The 19,978-nt window shown below is 38.6% G+C and overlaps 1 long non-coding RNA gene across 2 annotated transcripts in view; it reads left to right on the top strand.

Moving 5' to 3' along the window:
- The window catches only part of LOC103691446 (uncharacterized), a 275,993-nt gene that overhangs the window by 239,635 nt on the left and 16,380 nt on the right, over window positions 1-19,978 (top strand). For both annotated transcript variants that reach the window (XR_015673883.1, XR_015673884.1), the window contains one exon: window positions 18,142-18,256. This is a non-coding gene — a long non-coding RNA (uncharacterized LOC103691446). The remainder of the gene's footprint in view (window positions 1-18,141; window positions 18,257-19,978) is intronic.

Genomic DNA, 19,978 nt, shown 5'->3' with positions numbered 1-19,978 from the left:
GGCGAATGCCAGCAGCAAACCACTGAACTGAGAATAGGTCCCCTATTGAAGGAATCAGAGAAAGAACTGGAAGAGCTTGAAGGGGCTCGAGACCCCAAAAGTACAACAATGCCAAGCAACCAGAGCTTCCAGGGACTAAGCCACTACCTAAAGACTATACATGGACTGACCCTGGACTCTGACCCCATAGGTAGCAATGAATATCCTAGTAAGAGCACCAGTGGAAGGGGAAGCCCTGGGTCCTGCTAAGACTGAACCCCCAGTGAACTAGTCTATGGGGGGAGGGCGGCAATGGGGGGAGGGTTGGGAGGGGAACACCCATAAGGAAGGGGAGGGGGGAGGGGGATGTTTGCCCGGAAACCGGGAAAGGGAATAACACTCGAAATGTATATAAGAAATACTCAAGTTAATAAAAAAAAAAAAATCTGGCTCTTTATGAATGTATTGTGTTTGCCCAGTGTGTACATCCTGCAACTCTATCTCCACAGCTCACTCTGCCTGCCACTGCTCCTCCACCTCTCCACTTCTTTGTTCTACTCATTCACATTCAGCTTACTACCTTTTGACATGACCTTGCTATGCCTAGCCCAACACGCACACAGGTTAGTCTTAGACTACCTTCCCCTCGGCCTCAGCCCTCAAAATGAGGCAATATATAAATATGCACCACTATGCTTGCTTTTCTTCATTTCCCCTGTTTCACCAATCCCCTAATTCCGATTAGACAATTGCTGTGTGGTTTTTCCTGAGGAGACATGAAAAAAGACCTTTTCAGCCTAGACAAGTCATTGATAATAGACCAAGGAAACAGCTCCACCCTCCGTCTAGCTCAGTAAGCCAATACATTTATAGCAGTTACTTACAAAGCTACCACTGGGGCTGTCCCCCTGCATAGATACAGACCCTTAAGTTAACAAATAAAAAGGGGATATGGCACAGCTATATCTAATGGGTAGAGTGAAAGTCATAGAACCTAAAGACCTGCACAGCTGCTTGGAGTAGATCCAGCAAAGATGAGTTCTATCTCCAAGATGCTTTTAGAATATGTGCCCCTGTACTTACCCAGGGACAAGATAATCAGAACAAAGTCAACTTAAAAGGGTAAAAACAATGTGGTGGGCTAGAAGAGTTGCTAGCACATCAGATTAAAAGCCTCTTCTTAGCACACACTCAGGCAATTATGTGACATAAGATTGAGGGCCACATATGGTTTACCCCTTGAGAAAAAGATATGGCAACAAAATTAGATTTGGTAGAGTCATCTCTGTTGTACACAGGAGCTTATACTAATGGGGAAACAAAGGTGTGGGAAAATGATAAAGGAATGGGGTATCGGGACCTCATTTTCTTAGAAAACGTAGCTTGTACAAGACCACTGTGTCACATGACCAAGGAACAAAAGAATAGCAAGATTATACATATAAACAAATTCTACAAATATATAACATATACACTTAATTTATGCTAGAAATTGAGTTATAACTGCAGGAGGTTTGGCCTGAATATTTTTCTTGTGCCCAATGACAATTGACATTCTGACCATTAAAAGTTGATAATACACTGCTTGGGAGAAGGCAATCTTCCCAGGCTGAACTGAAGATTTTCTTTCTGTCTACTAGTCTTGAAACCATAAGGTTCTTAAAAGTTGTGCTGAGGGGTTGATGATGGAAATGATTGTACAAGGTAATTCTATACTATCATAGTTTATCATTGATGACTACACTTATGACAAAGAGGAGGTTAAAAGACATATACAGGAACAACAGTTATATGATCTATTTTTTTGAACAACATGAATCTATGCCTACTGAGTTCTCTATAAAGAAGTGCCCTGACTGTCAGTCAGCCAGGCTGTAAGATCCCTGGACCACTGAGCCTGACTCATTTCTTCCTCACTGACTCCTTATCTCCTGTGTGGGACATAAGCATTGCTGGGACTGGCCCCCAGCAGAGTATAGTTGAAAGTTGTTTTAAAAGTACAAATTACTTAAAGACAGCTTCTCATTCAGGATAAGTGATGACTTATGAAACTCACATTCCTAGACCTCTATACATCATGACTCAACAGACTTGCTGGACATACTGTCCTCAGTCCCACACTTGCAACAGCCTGGGTAAACTTCAGCTTGTTCTTTACAAACTTTTTTTGTTTAGTTTAATTTATCTTAGTCTTAAGAAGCTCTGTCTTTTGTCTCCAGGAAACAGTGTTTCAGTTTGGTGGCAATCACTAAAGAACAAAGACCTGAACCTATCTTTTTAAAGAGATCCAAAACCACAAACATACTTTCCAAAGACAATCCAGTCTTTCTTTAGTCTTGTGTAAATCTTATTACCCATGATAGAATGTTCCCAATTGGGAAAATTGTTTCAAAATGTCCTTATTTCTGTTTTGACAATATTATACAATAATTGTATTGTGCTACTGTGGTAGATAGAATGAGAAATATCTCTAATAGGAAAAACATATAAATGGCCAATGTATTTGAATGTTTGGTCCTCGACTGATGGCACTGTTTGCAAGATTACACAACTTTTAGAATGAGGAACCTCATTGTGTAAATTACTGCATCTGCCTTAGAAAGTTAAAAGCTTATCAGCTTTAGTAGTTCTCTGGTGGAACTTTTGGAATCACTTAAATATACTATCATATCATCTGCAAATAGTAATATTTTGACTTCTTCTTTTCTGATCTGTATCCACTTGACCTCCTTTTGTTGTCTGATTGCTCTGGCTAGAACTTCAAGAACTATATTGAATAAGTAGGGAGAGAGTGGGCAGCCTTGTCTAGTCCCTAATTTTAGTGGGATTGCTTCAAGTTTCTCTCCATTTAGTTTAATGTTAGCAACTGCTTTGCTGTATATGGCTTTTACTATATTTAGGTAAGGGCCTTGAATTCCTATTCTTTCCAGGACTTTTATCATGAAGGGGTGTTGAATTTTGTCAAATGCTTTCTCAGCATCTAATGAAACGATCATGTGGTTTTGTTCTTTCAGTTTGTTTATATAATGGATCACGCTAATGGTTTTCCGTATATTAAACCATCCCTGCATGCCTGGGATGAAGCCTACTTGATCATGGTGGATGATTGTTTTGATGTGCTCTTGGATTCGGTTTGCCAGAATTTTATTGAGTATTTTTGCGTCGATATTCATAAGGGAAATTGGTCTGAAGTTCTCTTTCTTTGTTGTGTCTTTGTGTGGTTTAGGTATAAGAGTAATTGTGGCTTCATAGAAGGAATTCGGTAGTGCTCAATCTGTTTCAGTTTTGTGGAATAGTTTGGATAATATTGGCATGAGGTCTTCTATGAAGGTCTGATAGAATTCTGCACTAAACCCGTCTGGACCTGGGCTCTTTTTGGTTGGGAGACCTTTAATGAATGCTTCTATTTCCTTAGGAGTTATGGGGTTGTTTAACTGGTTTATCTGTTCCTGATTTAACTTCGGTACCTGGTATCTGTCTAGGAAGTTGTCCATTTCCTAAAGATTTTCAAGTTTTGTTGAATATAGGCTTTTATAGTAAGATCTTATGATTTTTTGAATTTCCTCTGAATCTGTAGTTATGTCTCCCTTTTCATTTCTGATTTTGTTAATTTGGACACACTCTCTGTGTCCTCTCGTTAGTCTGGCTAAGGGTTTATCTATCTTGTTGATTTTCTCAAAGAACCAAGTTTGGTTCTGTTGATTCTTTCTATGGCAGATGATATGATAGTATATTTAAGTGATCCCAAAAGTTCCACCACAGAACTACTAAAGCTGATAAACAACTTCAGCAAAGTGGCTGGGTATAAAATTAACTCAAATAAATCAGTAGCCTTCCTCTACACAAAAGAGAAAGAAATTAGGGAAACGACACCCTTCATAATAGATCCAAATAATATAAAGTACCTCGGTGTGACTTTAACCAAGCAAGTAAAAGATCTGTACAATAAGAACTTCAAGACTCTGAAGAAAGAAATTGAAGAAGACCTCAGAAGATGGAAAGATCTCCCATGCTCATGGATTGGCAGGATTAATATAGTAAAAATGGCCATTTTACCAAAAGCGATTTACAGATTCAATGCAATCCCCATCAAAATACCAATCCATTTCTTCAAAGAGTTAGACAGAACAATTTGCAAATTCATCTGGAATAACAAAAAACCCAGGATAGCTAAAACTATCCTCAACAATAAAAGACTTCAGGGGGAATCACTATCCCTGAACTCAAGCAGTATTACAGAGCAATAGTGATAAAAACTGCATGGTATTGGTACAGAGACAGACAGATAGACCAATGGAACAGAATTGAAGACCCAGAAATGAACCCGCACACCTATGGGCACTTGATTTTTGACAAAGGAGCCAAAACCATCCAATGGAAAAAAGATAGCATTTTCAGCAACTGATGCTGGTTCAACTGGAGGTCAACATGTAGAAGAATGCAGATCGATCCATGCTTATCACCCTGTACAAAGCTTAAGTCCAAGTGGATCAAGGACCTCCACATCAAACCAGACACACTCAAACTAATAGAAGAAAAACTAGGGCAGCATCTCGAACACTTGGGCACTGGAGAAAATTTCCTGAACAAAACACCAATGGCTTATGCTCTAAGATCAAGAATCGACAAATGGGATCTCATAAAACTGCAAAGCTTCTGTAAGGCAAAGGACACTATGATTAGGACAAAGCGGCAACCAACAGATTGGGAAAAGATCTTTACCAATCCTACAACAGATAGAGGCCTTATATCCAAAATATACAAAGAACTCAAGAAGTTAGACCATAGGGAAACAAATAACCCTATTAAAAATGGGGTTTAGAGCTAAACAAAGAATTCACAGCTGAGGAATGCCAAATGGCTGAGAAACACCTAAAGAAATGTTCAACATGTTTAGTCATAAGGGAAATGCAAATCAAAACAACCCTTAGATTTCACCTCACACCAGTCAGAATGGATAAGATCAAAACCTCAGGTGACAGCAAATGCTGGTGAGGATGTGGAGAAAGAGGAACACTCCTCCATTGTTGGTGGGATTGCAAACTGGTACAACCATTCTGGAAATCAGTCTGGAGGTTCCTCAGAAATTTGGACATTGAACTGCCTGAGGATCCAGCTATACCTCTCTTGGGCATATACCCAAAAGATGCCCCAACACATAAAAAAGACATGTGCTCCACTATGTTCATAGCAGCCTTATTTATAAGAGCCAGAAGCTGGAAAGAACCCAGATGCCCTTCAACAGAGGAATGGGTACAGAAAATGTGGTACATCTACACAGTGGAATATTACTCAGCTATCAAAAACAATGACTTTATGAAAGTGGTAGGCAAATGGATCGAACTGGAAAATATCATCCTGAGTGAGGTAACCCAATCACAGAAAAACACACATGGTATGTACTCATTGATAAGTGGCTATTAACCCAAATGCTTGAATTACCCTAGATGCCTAGAACACATGAAACTCAAGACAGATGATCAAAATGTGAATGCTTCACTCCTTCTTTAAAAGGGGAACAAGAACACCCTTGTCAGGGAATAGAGAGGCAAAGATTAAAACAGAAACAGAAGGAACACCCATTCAGAGCCTGCCCCACATGTGGCCCATACATATACAGCCACCCAATTAGACAAGATGGATGAAGCAAAGAAGTGCAGGCCGACAGGAGTCGGATGTAGATCTCTCCTGAAAGACACAGCCAGAATACAGCAAATACAGAGGCGAATGCCAGCAGCAAACCACTGAACTGAGAATAGGACCCCCGTTGAAGGAATCAGAGAAAGAACTGGAAGAGCTTGAAGGGGCTCGAGACCCCATATGTACAACAATGCCAAGCAACCAGAGCTTCCAGGGACTAAGCCACTACCTAAAGACTATACATGGACTGACCCTGGACTCTGACCTCATAGGTAGCAATGAATATCCTACTAAGAGTACCAGTGGAAGGGGAAGCCCTGGGTCCGGATAAAACTGAACCCCCAGTGAACTAGACTGTTGGGGGGAGGGCGGCAATGGGGGGAGGTTGGGGAGGGGAACACCCATAAGGAAGGGGAGGGGGAGGGGGGAGGGGGATGTTTGCCGGGAAACCGGGAAATGGAAACATTCGAAATGTAAATAAGAAATACTCAAGTTAATAAAAAAATAAAATTTAAAAAAATAGGTTCATTGGTAAATAAAAACACTTTTGTTCTAGAAACAAAAAAAAAAGAAAGTTAAAAGCTGAGAGTGTATAGCCTTCTTCTACTTCCAGCTTGCTTTCTTAGCTTCTTGTGTCATGAAATGTGATCAACTGAGTTTCTAATCTGGCAACCAACCAGACACCATACCTTTCTTGCTACTATGGACCCTGCATCTGGAACCATAAGTCAAAATAAACTCTTTCTTCTATAAGTTGATTTTGATTATGGTATTTTTATCATATCAACAGAGATGCAACTGATTCAAGTACAGTCTATGAGGCATCCATATTGCAAATATAAGCACATGTAATACCTTCCTCGGTATTTTACATTTCTGTAAGTGGAACTCATCCTTTCCTCATTATTTGAGTCTACAGTCAAGATAATTAAACACAACAATTATAATAGAAGTTTTGCTGTGAATGACTTAAGAATAACTTGAGAGTATATGATGAAGGAGGGACTTTTAACATTGAGAGCGTGCTGATAGATTCCTGCCACAGCACTTCTCACTCCTTTTTCACTTTGTAATTCAAAATGATAGAGAACATGTCTCTGAAACTCATTTAATGTAGCCTGATATGATTAGAACCAAAATTGATATGAAGACTCATGCCTAATTAATCACTTGCTATGAATGCGATTAGGACATCACCCGGCACATATCTGATATTTTTCTTCTTTCCCTCCTCTCTTTATTCTCTCTGCCTTCTGTCTTTTTTGTCTTTCTCTTTCTCTGTCTCTCTGTTTTCCTCTCCTCTTTCCCTATGTTTCACACTTTTTTCTTGACTTCATTTTACAGTAGTTCTAACCAGATGTTGGTGACCTTTTTCCCCCATAATCTATTGCCCGTCTCTTTCACACAATCATTAGAGTTTGGAAAGGTAACTAAGAATGTTTGTATAATATATTTCTGCTGTAGTCAAATTTCATGGTTCTCTTAACATTTTTGGCAACTTCTGTTAAATTTTATCTAAGTATGCCTCTCTTTAAGATAATTTTAAAGAAAGTTCAGTTAGTTTCTGTATGGTTACAAAGCCTGGAGTTCCATTATTTTATCCTTTCTTTTCTCATTGCTCTAAGATATGGTGTGTAAACGCAAAGAACTTAAACATAGAAATGAAACAACAGCTTTATATATTAGCAATGCAGTATATTTTAACTTCTCAGTATAAAGGAGTCACTGAAGAAAATAGAGTTTGCCCACACTAATTTCAACAATGATTTAAAAGTAACCAGGGTTCTAGGAATATCTTACTGAAAAGATGACTTGTGTTGCTTTGAGGAACTAGTTATAAGGAAACAAAGACTTACTTGGAAGGTCTTGCCTACAGAGATCCTACAGGATCCTTAAAATCCTTGAAGTAAATGGTAATAGAATAAATTCATAGCAAAGGAGCCATTACCCTTCAGTCTCCCATTAAAAAGCAAGGTATAAACCATCATTAATAGAGAATTATGAAAAGACAAGGCTGGAAGCATAGTTTTTCCCCATCTTTGTAGCATAGTACAATCACCTGGAGTGATTTTAAATATCACAATCAAGAATTCTTGTCTTTCTGGAGGCAAAAGCCCAGTTTTGGTGGGCTAGCTCTCTGTCTCTCTCTGTCACTCTCTGTCTCTCTCTGTCTCTCTCCCTTTCTCTGTTTTTTCTCATGCAACATAGGTGATAAGAGCATCAAACCAAGTGAATTTCAAAGTATCTTTAATTTTAATTATGTTCATTGTATTCTATTATTCAAAGTAGAATAGGAAACATGAATTTGAAGTTATAGAATAAAGGTCACAGTATCCTTACAAGAAATTCAAATTGTTAGATTGTTTGGATGAAATGATTAATTTGCTGATAGCTACATTTGAGAACTGCTTTAGAGAAATGATTTTTTTAAAGCTTTCCTTCTCCTATGTTACCAAGTTCCAAATGAGATTTAAATAAATGCTTCTATAGTTCTCAATGGGCGTCTGAATTCAACACAGATCACTTATGGAAATTTTATATATAAGAATAATGTAAAGATACAACAGAACAATGTTTTTGTCTTTTCCATTTTCAAGAGCTTACTTTAAAAATTACATGGACCTCAGGAACAGAATTAAAGAGCTCAGAGTTAGTGTATAATTATCACAAAATTGTAAATGTCCACCCCTATCCCAGAAAACTTCTGTGTATCAAGAATACTTTCTCTCTTGTGGCAATGTGTTGTGGTTTGATTGATAAATGTCTCTGATAGGCTTACAGGGAACATTCAGTCCCCAGATGCTGCTAGTGAAATCTCTAAGGGGTAGGAGGTCACTAGGGAATGATTTACTTACACAAACATTGCAATTTTATAGTCTGTCTCTTTAAAATTCTCTGGTTTATTTTGTGTGTATAAAATATCACTATTCAAGCCTCTTGCTCCTACAACCATGCCTTCCCTTTAAGCTGTCATGATGGTCTTCAACTGCAAGTGTAGTGAAAATCAATTGTCTCCCTTAAATTGACTTTATTAGAATAATTTATCACAACAGAAAGAAGATAAAGCACTTTGATACTAAATGTATAGTTACCAACTTATGCATATGGAACCACATTGTAATTCTCACAGGTCCATCACATTCTTGTATAAATTCATGTTCTCAACATTTTTTGCCATGCAATGTGCAGAATCCTGAGTTTATTATCTTGAGTAAGATTTTGTTTTTAAGAAAGTTATGAGGCAAATTTTGTATAACATTTTTCTATTGCTATATAAAATTAACAGTTTGAAATATAGCCTGTTTATTAGCTCATAGTTTTTAAAATTGGAAATGTTGACATGGGTCAACTGACGGCTTTGTATAACATAAAAAGCCTGGCTTGTCTGTAATTTGGGGACATAGAAAGTTGGTAGATTCTGAACAGGACCCTATTTTGAGTTAAGCATTGGAAAATTTGTTTGGGGCACATGGTGAGATTAAGACCTGGTCCTCTAGGGCCTCCAAAATTATTGCCATGTGGTTTCCCTTCCTTTAGAGACAAACATGAAATGTTCAAACTTTTGTTAGGATCTCTTTTACAGATTTAGTACCAGACAAGAAACCAATTAAGAGTCTAGTGTTTGTCTAGATACACAAGCAATTTTAACCTTGTCATGCAGTAAGAAGATGTGAGGGATATCTTTTTATACTGATGAAAGCAGCCCATACTCAGAAAAGAGAATGCACATATATGAGGACAATTGTCTAGTCATTTTAGAATTCTTTTAAACGGAGTGGTAGAAAAAAACAATTTAACAGGTAATTTAATATAAAATGCAAGTGTTATAGGACTAAGTATTGGGTATTAAAAACACAAAGAATGATAATCAATCCCAGCTTTTGGAACTTTGACAAGCATTGGAAAACTTGATAACTTACATCTCATCAGAGAATTATAGAGTAATTTGAAGGGCATGCTTGTGTTTGTCTTTAAAGTAGAAATATAGTAATTAACCAACCTTGGTGAAACTAATGTGAGTTTAATTGTTCTGTTTCTATCTGCTTTCTAAATTGTCCACATTAAATATGTGTCTGATATACCAAACAAACAAGGCATACAGAATAAAAACATTTCACTAATTTTACTTGTTTGAGCAGATTAAATGTGTAAACAAAGTCTTTCGATCATATCAATTTGTTATGATCTACTCAACTTTTCCTTGATGTTCCTCAAACACCATGTTTACTCCCAACTTTATTTCACATATTTATTTTTTCTTTCTTCCTTTCTTTGTTTCAATAACCTATAGAATGAAAAATGTGTGCCACCCAAAGCTTGTGGGTATGAAGCCTTCCATAACAGTATATGGTCAAGCTACCATGTATCACATTCCTGCTGAACTGACTTTCCTTCTCCCAGCAGTCACCAATTTATAAGAGCTCCTAAGTTCTTGGGTAGAAGGCTTACGATTACCTCCCTCATCCTTGATGTAGTGTTAACTGGCCTAATGTTGTACAGATCTTGTTCCAGCAACCACAAGACATTTTGTGAAAGCAAAATGTCCTTTACTGTCCAGGAAAACACTATTCTCATGCAGCCCCCCCTAACCTCTGGCCCTTATTCTGTCCTCCTGCCTCTCTCTGTATTGCTGCTTCTTGAAGTCAGAGGTTGTGGTTTAGATTTCCCATTTGGCCTTAAATATGTCATAAACATTTATTCTTGGTACTTTGACAAGTTGTGAACTCTGTTACCTACTGTCTACTGAAAACATCAACAAAAAGCTTCTCCCATGGAAATTGAGCACTGCTTTACTCTAAGGCTATAGAGACAAGTATATTAGAAAGAAGTTCAAACTATTATGTTGATGGTTAAAAGTAATAGTAATAACATCTCCCATTGGTCCTATGAGCTCAATAGACATGGGATCTTTGCCAGATCTACAAGAGTAGGCAATAGTTTCCTCCTATGGTGGAGGTCTTAAGTCTAGTTAGAAACAGTTGGTTAATACCATAATATTTATACCACTGTGGCACTGATGGGCATCTCCAATCAAGCTGATCATTAATATAGGTCCAGGAGCTTATACTTGTTTAAAATTATTTATGAATTTTCTCTAGTATTAAAAAATCAGGTAACTCTCCAGGACCATAGTGGCTTCCTTTCTCTATGTTCTGTGAAAAAAATAAATGTTTGGTACTTCAGAACCGGGTCTAACTCTCAAGTTCTGGTGGGCAAGCAAGAAGAAGGGCAATAGCCTATACTGTTTATATGTTACTTTATTAACTATTTGACTCCCTTGAGCAACTACCCAGAGGGAGGTATCCCATATGTGGCAGTGGGCTTTTTGGAGGAGGATGTTGTGTTGTTATTGTTGTTTATTTTGAAGCTTCTGGATGGAGTATTAATCTCTGTGTAGGGTAACTTCAATCACACTATATGAGAACTTATAAAATACTAGGTTTTCTTCTGACTTTTTAAACCAGCTTTACTGTTTTAGTGATCCTCCCTTCCCCTCTCTTCTGTTGCACCCTCTAATCCTCCTCATTTGGGTCTTTCCTCATTTTTCTACGTTTCTTCTTCATTATTTATGTGGTCTATTATCTCTTAAGATCTTTATTTTATCTCTCATTGTTTATTTAAATTTGTTCAGAATCGAATATTCTTTCCATTAATCAGAATCTACAGTTTTTTCATTCACTCTGACGTAATTAAATTTTTAGAGGTTGGAACGTAAAAAAAATTGGGGATTATTCAAATCACTAACTTTATCTTCTCTAGGCTAAACATTACTATAGACTGGGACTCCTTTTCTGTAGAAAAGAGAATATGTGTTTGGCAGGTGCATTCTTTTCATTCTATTATATTTATACCTAACTCTACCTGTCTCATGGAGATGTTTAATCCCTCTGGCATGAAAATGAGGGATAAAGGGAAAGCGAGGGTAGTCATCCTTGAATGATGACTGTCAGTGAACAATATTGAGTCCCTCCTTTTTTGGAAGATGCTTAAGATGAGTCCATTTTATGAATGTGTGTATGTTTTGGAGACTTTCTATTGCTAATGTTTGTACTCAGCCTCTGGCAATTATGCAATTCTTTAATCATTGTACGTTCTTTTTACCTAATCTGGATAATTGCAGTAGAAATTATGTAACATCTTTGCCTGAAATTGTACTTCTCAAATACTGCTCAAGTGTTTCACACTTGATTTAAACAAACAACTGACGTGACTAATGGATTTTAAGAAAACTAATAATTTGTATCCTTTTTTGTTTGACAATCAATATGTTACCTCTTATGTCCACTCAAGTTCACAATAGTCAGTTCCAATTTTTCACTTAATATTTTACACAATGCTGTAGTAGCATACTGCTCCTTAAATGAAATAAGAGACAAGACAATAAACTTTTGAGTCAATGGCTACAGAAATAGCCAAGCAGAAGAAGACTATGAAATAAGTCATGGTTATATCTCAGATTTCGCAGAAATTTTGGTAGACTAGTGGGAATGAATGCTCAATAGCAGGGTTTTAGTAAAGAAATGAATGTGGATGCTGTCTTCCTGGGGAGGCTGAAGGAGTACTAATTTCACATACTGTTGAACACAATAGACCTTGCCAGCAGGTTCTGGAGACGATCCTGGCTTAACTGGTTCCACTTGACCTCATGTTTTTCTAGTTAGCTACATAGCCTGTTATCACTGGGATTTGCAAATGTACATTCTGGCCTTAGAAATATACAGACTGCTATTATTTTCAAAGGGAGTCTGTGCTTCTCTTCTTTCTGCCCCCATACGCCTCCATTAAACACAACCTAAAAGAACTCAGCCATACCGGGGCCAAGCATTCTATCCAGAGCATTCTATGTAATCACTTTCTGAAAATTGTGCTTCGTTATATAAGCATTACAAATCAGTGTGGAGAGAGGGCGGAAGCAAGAGTGAAGAGAACATATCCCTGATAACTACTGTGGAGGTGAACTAATAAGACAAAACAGTGAGGAAGAACTGGCAAACTGGAGTAACGCAGCCCTACAGAGAATGAATAAAGGCTTGGCCTGTGTCCTTCACAGTGTGATCATAATATGTCACTGCCTGGCTCAGGTAATCTTTTGGGATGTTTTACATGCAAAATTTACAAGCACAGAATATAAGGAAAGGTCATGTATAATTGGTAATACTCTACTGTCTCTAAGTAACCTGTCTTATAAATCATGCTTCAGCCCATTCGTTCTTTCTTTCTTTTTTTACTATTTTTAAATAATTAATTTATAGTTTAATTTATTTATCTATACACTCCAGATTTTATTCCCCTCCCGGTCCACCCCTGAGAGTTCCACATCCCATAGCTCCTTCCCCACCCTGCACTTCCCCTCTCCCATTTCCACAAGGATGTCCCTACCTCACTGATCCCACTAGACCTCTAAACTTCCTGGGGCCTCCAGTCTCTTGAGGGTTAGTTGCATCTTCTCTGACTGAACACAGATCCTGGAGTCTACTGCTGTATATGTGTTGGAGGCCTCATCTCAGCTGGTGTATGCTGCCTGGTTGGTGATCCAGTGTCGAAGAGATCTCAGGGCTTCAGGTTAATTGATACTGCTGGTCTTCCTACAGGGTTGCCCTCCTCCTTAGCTTTCTCCAGCTTTTCCCTAATTCAACCAGAGGGGTCAGCAGCTTCTGTTCGTTGGCTGGTTATACGTATATGCATCTGACTCTTTCAGCTGCTTGTTGGGTCATTTGGAGAGGAATCATGGTAGGACCCGTTTTGTGAATGCCCCAGAGCCTCAGTAATGGTGCCAAGTCTTCGGGCTTCCCCTTGAGCTGGATCCCACTTTGGGCCTGTCACCAGACCTCCTTTTCTCTGGCTCATCTCCATTTCCATCCCTGCATTTCTTTCAGACAGGAAGAAGTATGGGTTAGAGCTTTGGCTGTAGGATAGCAACCCCTTCCCTCCCTTGATGTCTTTCTGTTGTTGGTGGATTCAATAAGTTCCCTCTCCCCACCGTAGGGCCTTTCATCTACCCTGCCCCCTTGATTCCTGAGAATCTCTCACTTCCTGGGTCTCTGGTACATTCTAGAGAGTCCTCCCAATCATCTTTCTCCAAAGGTCACCTGTTTCCATTCTTTCTGCTGGCCCTCATGGCTTCCGTCCTTTTCCCCCACCCAATACCAGATCATGTTCCCCTATCCCATACCCCCATTCTCTTTCTCTCCCTTGTCCCTCCCTTCCTTTTGTTCTTAACATAACTGTAAAATAATGATCTTAGGGACATTCAGGTTATTATCTTGATATGTTTCCCATTTGTCTTTGAGCACATTCTGAATCATGTCAGAGACAAAATTTTGAAGGAACTTATGTATTTTATGTATTATTTCTTGCTTTCTCCACTACCCATCCTACTTATAAGCTCATTAAAGTCAAGTATGTCTTAAAACCTCTTTCTTGTTCACCAAATCTCATATGAGATCATCTCTTTTAAACTAATGACTATTGTAAATGTAGGAAGAGATTAATATTCATTTCCACATGACAGACACAGAGTATAGATGAGAAGTTAGTTTGCGAGTCCTGATTTGAATATTCCATCAGAAGTGAAAAAGTCAACATGCTGTTTCTCAGATTACAAGACTTAAATTATTGCTTTGCTTCATACCATTAGCTCTTGCCTAGGATGTAGTTGCCAAGTACACACTCCCTTAGCTCATTAATTTTCATATTGTGTTTTGCATCATACACATTAGAACCACTCCCTGTGGTTTAAAGGTGGGGAAACAGATGAACCCATTCCTTGGCCTTTTCTATACACACTGATGTTGCAAACTTGTGGAAGAAGGAAATTCCAAATATTTTAATACCTAGGCGAATTGTTTATACATTGTCTTTTCCCTCTTTCAGATTTTAAGGAAACCACGTAAACTGACCTGATCACTAATTTATAAATATCTTCCTATTACTCTTAGTAACATTACATAAAGCTCATTTGCAAATATAGGGAAATCCCTAACAATATCATATATTAGTTTTGAAACAAACCTACATAGAAATCTATGTGGATATAGTTAGAGATATAGTATGTATGTGTAATTATGCATTTGCAAGATGTTTATATAAATTCTATTTATACACACATGTTGGTGTTTGGCTGGCCATCGTAATATTCTTTCTTTCTTTTGTTAAATTTAACTTTATTTTATACTTATTCACTTTACATTCCATTCACTCTCCCTCTTCCTGGGTCACCCCACACACATTCCTTCCCCCATTTTCCCTCCCAATCTCTTCTGAGTTGGTGGAGGAGGCTCCTGGGTATTCCCTGACCCTAGCACTTCAAGTCTCTACTAGACTAGATGCTTCTTCTCCTACTGAGGTCAGATAACAGAGTCCAGGTAGAAGAACATATCATACATACAGGCAACAGCTTTTGGAATAGCCCTGCATCAGGCAGTTGTTTGAAACCCACATAATGATCTTTTAACAAATTATGACACATACAAATTCAAATAATGACTGAATGTTTCATGTTCCTACCTAGATGTGCTTGTCTGACTGAAAGAAATCATGTTGGAATTTTGTTTTGATACCTGCAAAATGTGCCTATTTCTTTTTTCCTCCAATAAATTTTTAATTCATTTTACATCCCAATCACAAGCCCCCTCTCTCCTCTCTTTCCAGTCTCACCATTATAAATCCCTATTACTGTAGTTCTAGCCCTTCTCTGAGAAGGGGAGGCACCCTTGGGAACCACCTTATTGTGAGACAGCTAATCTCAGCAGGGCTGAGCACATCCTATCCCACTGAGGCCTAACTAGGTAGTCTAGGAAGGGGTAGGAGATCCAATGGCAGGGGACAGAGACCTAGACAGACCCCACTCTACTTGTTAGGAAACCCACTTGAAGACCAAGTTGAACTTTTACCACGGATATGAAGAGGATCTAAGCCCAGCTCTCTGTTTGGTGTCCAAGGCCCTGTAAAGCCCCATGGTACCAGGAGGACATAGTTGACTCTATGGCCTCTTGTGATGATCCCTCTGGCTTGCTCATCTCTTTCCCTAAATCGTTCACAAGACACCCCAGCACCGCCTGATGGTTGGTTGTTGGTCTCTCCATCTGCCACTGTCAGCTGATGGATGAGGCCTCTTGGGAGACAGTTTTGCTAGGTTTCTGTCTGCAAGTATATCAGAGAATCAATATTATCAGAGGTTGTCTCTCTCACGTGGGATGGGTCTCAAATTGGAGCCGTCCTTGGATGGCTGTTCCTTCAGTCTCTGCTCCATCTCTGTCTTTGCACATTTATTTAGACAGATTTTGGGTTGATGGTTTCATGAGTCTATTGATGTCCCTCTGCCACTCCACAGTTCTCTGGAACGCCTGCCTAACTACAGGAAATGGCCATTTCAGTTTCTATAATCCTCTCATAGGAATCTTACTGGGAGTAACTGTCATATACGCCCATATCCTCTGCTGTCCCAGGCTTCCAGCTAGTCACCAGAGAGCCCCCCCCCCATATTTGCAGTCTCATTCCCAGACCTCCCAGCATCCCCTCCCAACACCTGATTGCCAACCCCATAACCTCCACAGCCCCTAACCTTCCCAATTTCCTCTTTCCATTCATCTCCAATAATTATTTAGTCTCCCCTTCTGAGTGAGATTTCCACACCCTCCCTCTTTATTACCCAGTTTCTTTGAGCTTTCAGACTGTAGCATACTTATTTTGAACTTTGTGATTAATGTCTACTTATAAATGAATACATACTATATGTGACTTTTTGGTTCTCAATTACCTCATTCAGGATAATTCTTAAGTACTATCCATTTACCTGAAAAGTTGGTGATATCTTTGTTTTTAAAAGCTGAGTAGTATTTCATGTGCTGTCACTTGAGTTTTTGATCTTAGCCTATCTGATTGGTATAAGGTAGACTCTCAGGGTCACTTTGATTTGGATTGCCTTGATGACTAAGGCTGCTGAACATTTCTTTCAGTACTTCTTGGCCATTAAAGATTCCTCTGTTGGAAATTATCTGCTTAGCTCTATACCCCATTTTTTTTTAAAAAAATACTTTTTTAATTTACATTTCAGCCTCCTCCAATAGTTCCTTATTCCATTCCTCCTCCCACTTGCCTCTGAGGGTGTGCTCTCCCCACCAAGCACCCCCTGTCCCTGGGACCTCAAGTGTCTCAGGCATCAGACACATCTTCTCTTGCTGAGACCAAACCAGGCAGTCCTTAGATATATCTACATCTATTCTCTCTCTCTGTCTCTGTCTCTCTCCATCTCTGTCTCTGTCTCTCTCTTTCTCTCCCTTTCTCTCACTCTCTCTCTCCCTGTCTCTATGTCTATGTCTCTATGTCATTGTCTAGAGGGAGAGAAAGAGGGAGAGAGAGGGAGAGAATAGATAGATGATAGATAGATAGATAGATAGATAGATAGATAGATAGATAGATAGGGATATAGATACAGATAGATATAGATATGGATGTGGATATGGATGTAGATGTAGATGTAGATGTAGATGTAGATGTAGATGTAGATGTAGATATAGATATAGATATAGATATAGATATAGATATAGATATAGATATAGATATAGATATCTTTGCCTTACAGAAGCTTCTCAGTTTCATGAGGTCCATATCAATAGTTGATGTTAGAGTCTGAGATTTTGGTCTTCTGTTCAGGAAATTGTCTTCTGTACCAATGTTGTACTGGCTGGTTTTGTGTGTCAGCTTGACACAAGCTGGTGTTATCACATAATAAGTAGCTTCCCTTGAGGATAGGCCTCCATGAGATCTAGCTGTAAGGCATTTTCTTGATTAGTGATCAAAGGTGGGTGGTGCCATCCCTGGGCTGGTAGTTTTATAAAAAAGCTAACAGAACAAGCCAGAAGAAACAAGCCAGTAAGTTACATAATCTTCACGGCCTCTGCACCAGCTCCTGCTTCCTGACTTGCTTGAGTTCCAGTCCTGACTTCCTTTGGTGATGAACAGCAATGTGGGAATGTAAGCGGAATAAACTTTTTCCTCCCCAACTTGTTTCTTGGTCATGATATTTGTGAAGGAATAGAAATCCTGACTAAGACAAATGTGTTCAAGATTATTCCCACTTTCTCTTCTATTAGGTTTAGTTTTTCCAGGTTTACGTTGAGGTCTTTGATCCATCTAGACTTGAGTTTTGTTCAGGGTGATAAGGATAAACATATTTGCATTCTTCTACATAAGACATACAGTTAGACCAGCACTAGTTTTTGAAGTTTTCTTTTTGTTTTTCATTGTTTGGTTATGCTTTTTTTGTCAAGTACTCTATTGAATATATAGGAAGAGAGTGGGCAGCTTTATCTTATCCTTGATTTTAGTAGAATTGCTTTTAATTTCTCTCTCTTTAAATTAATATTAGCTATTGTCTTGTTGTATATTGCTTTTATTATGTTTAGGTATGCATTTTGTATCCCTGATCTCTCCAAGACTGTTAACACAAAGATAGGTTGGATATTGTCAAAGGTTTTATTCATTATTTAATGAGATGATCATGTGGATTTTGCCTTTCAGTTTGTTTATATGGTGGATTATGTTGATGGATTTTTCACATATTGAAGAATCCCTGCATTCCTGAGATGAAGCCTTCTTGATCACAGATGTTTTAATGTGTTCTTGGATTCATTTTGTGAGTATTTTATTGAGTATTTTTACATTTTGTTCATAAGAGAAATTTGTCTGAAATTCTCTTTCTTTGTTGAGTATTTGTTCTTGTTTTCAGGGTGATTGTGCCTCATAGAATATGTTTGGCTGTATTCCTGTTTCTATTTTGTAGAATACTTTACAGAGTATTAGTATTAAATCTTTTTGAAAGTCTGGTAGAATTATATGCTAAAACCATCTGGCCCTGGGCTTTTATTGATTGAGACACTATTAATGACTACTTCTATTTCCTTAGGGGTTATGGGACTACTTAAATAGTTTAACTGATCTGGGTTTAACTTAGCTCTGTGGTATCTGTCTAGGAAATCAACCATTTTGTTTAGATTTTCCTATTTTGTTTAGTGCCAGCTTTTGAAGTAGAACTTAGTGTTTCTTTTATTTTCTTCATTTTCTACTATTATGTTTCCATTTTTGTTTTTGATTTTATCTGGTCCCAGACTCTTTGTCTTATAGTTAGTTTGTCTAAGGGTTTGTCTACCTTGTTGATTTTCTCAAAGAACCAGCTCTTGGTTTTGTTGCTTCTTTGTATTGCTCTCTTTGTTTCTAATTTGTTGATTTCAGCCCTGATTTTAAGTTTTTCCCTGCTATTTCCTCTTCCTCCCCCTTCTTTTCCTTCCTCTTCTCCTCCTTCTTCCTTTTCTTCTTCCTCTCTTTCTCTTCTTCCTCTTCCTTCTCCTCCCTAGTTTTTTTTTTTATTAACTTGAGTATTTCTTATATACATTTCGAGTGTTATTCCCTTTCCCGGCTTCCAGGCAAATATCCCCCTCCCCCACCCCCTTCCTTATGGGTGTTCCCATCTCCATCCTCCCCCCATTGCCGCCCTCCCCCCAACCATCTGGCTCACTGGGGGTTCAGTCTTAGCAGGACCCAGGGCTTCCCCTTCCACTGGTGATCTTACTAGGATATTCATTGCTACCTATGAGGTCAGTGTCCAGGGTCAGTCCATGTATAGTCTTTAGGTAGTGGCTTAGTCCCTGGAAGCTCTGGTTGCTTGGCATTGTTGTACATATGGGGTCTCGAGCCCCTTCAAGCTCTTCCAGTTCTTTCTCTGATTCCTTCAACGGGGGTCCTATTCTCAGTTCAGTGGTTTGCTGCTGGCATACGCCTCTGTGTTTGCTGTATTTTGGCTGTGTCTCTCAGGAGCGATCTACATCCGGCTCCTGTCTGCCTGCAATTCTTTGCTTCATCCATCTTGTCTAATTGGATGGCTGTATATGTATGGGCCACATGTGGAGAAGGCTCTGAATGGGTGTTCCTTCTGTGTCTGTTTTAATCTTTGCCTCTCTATTCCCTGCCAAGGGTATTCTTGTTCCCCTTTTAAAGAAGAAGCGAAGCATTCACATTTTGATCATCCGTCTTGAGTTTCATTTGTTCTAGGCATCTAGGGTAATTCAAGCATGTGGGCTAATAGCCACTTATCATGAGTGCATACCATGTGTGTTTTTCTGTGATTGGGTTACCTCACTCAGGATGATATTTTCCAGTTCCAACCATTTGCCTACGAATTTCATAAAGTCATTGTTTTTGATAGCTGGGTAACATTCCATTGTGTAGATGTACCACATTTTCTGTATCCATTCCTCTGAGCTTTAAGGTGTACTTTTAGATTGCTGGTTTGAGAATTTTGAAGTTTCTTTATGCAGGCACTTAGTGCTTTGACCTGTCCTGTTAACATCACTTTCATTGA

This window comes from Rattus norvegicus, chromosome 2, assembly GCF_021556685.1.
Source record: "Rattus norvegicus strain SHRSP/BbbUtx chromosome 2, alternate assembly SHRSP_T2T, whole genome shotgun sequence".
Lineage (NCBI taxonomy): Eukaryota > Metazoa > Chordata > Mammalia > Rodentia > Muridae > Rattus > Rattus norvegicus.
This window is presented reverse-complemented; position numbering and strand designations above follow the sequence as displayed.